The sequence below is a fragment of the Schistocerca gregaria genome, chromosome 2 (genome assembly GCF_023897955.1).
Source record: "Schistocerca gregaria isolate iqSchGreg1 chromosome 2, iqSchGreg1.2, whole genome shotgun sequence".
In the NCBI taxonomy this organism is placed as follows: Eukaryota; Metazoa; Arthropoda; class Insecta; order Orthoptera; family Acrididae; genus Schistocerca; species Schistocerca gregaria.
Window position 1 is genome coordinate 631,676,911 of NC_064921.1, and position 1,045 is coordinate 631,677,955.

A 1,045-nucleotide genomic window follows, 5' to 3' on the forward strand; every position below is an offset into this window, starting at 1 on the left:
AGCATGGACTCAACAAATCGTTGAAAATCCTCAGTAGAAGTATGGAGCCATGCTATCTCTATGGCCGTCCATAACTGCGAAAGTGTAGCCGGTGTAATAATTTGTGCACGAACTGCCGGCCGGAGTGGCCGAGATGTTCTACGCGCTACAGTCTGGAGCCGCGCACCCGCATCGGTCGCAGGTTCGAATCCTGCCTCGGGCATGGATGTGTGTGATGTCCATAGGTTACTTAGGTTTAAGTAGTTCTAAGTTCTAGGGGACTGATGACCTCAGATGTTAAATCCCATAGTGCTCAGAGCCATTTTTTGTGCATGAGCTGATTTCTCGTTATGTTCCATAAATGTTCAGTGGAATCCATGTCGAGAGATTTAGGTGGCCAGATCATACCCTCGAATTGCCCAGAAAGTTCCTCAAACCAATCGTGAACATTTGTGTCCAGGTGATAATGTGCATTGCCATCCAATTCCATCGTTGTTTGGGAACATGAAGTCCATGAATGGATGAAAATGTTGTTGAAGTAGCCGAACATTTCCAGTCAATGATCGGTTCACTTGGCCCAGAGAATCCAGTCCATTCCATGTTAACAAAGCCCACACCACTGATGAGCCATCACCAGCTTGCACAGTGCCTTGTTGACAACTTGGGTTCATGGCTTCGTGAAGTCTGCGTCAGATTCGAGTCCTACCATAACCTGTGACCAACTGAAATCGGGAGTCATCTGACCAGGCCACGATTTTCCAGTCGTCTAAGGCGCAGCCGATTTGGTCAAGAGTCCAGGAGGGGCGTTGCAGGGGATGTCGTGCTCTTAGCAAAGACACTCAGGTCGGTCGTCTGGTGCCATAGCCCACTGGTTTACAATTATCGCCACTCTGTCCTAACGTATACATTCGTCGTACGTTTCACATTGATTTCCGAGGTTATTTCACGCAGTTTTGCTTGTCTGTTAACACTGACAACTCTAGCAAACGCCACTGCTATCGACCGTTAAGTGAAGGCCGCAGGCCACTGTGTTGTCAGTGGTGAGAGGTATTGCCTATATTTGGTA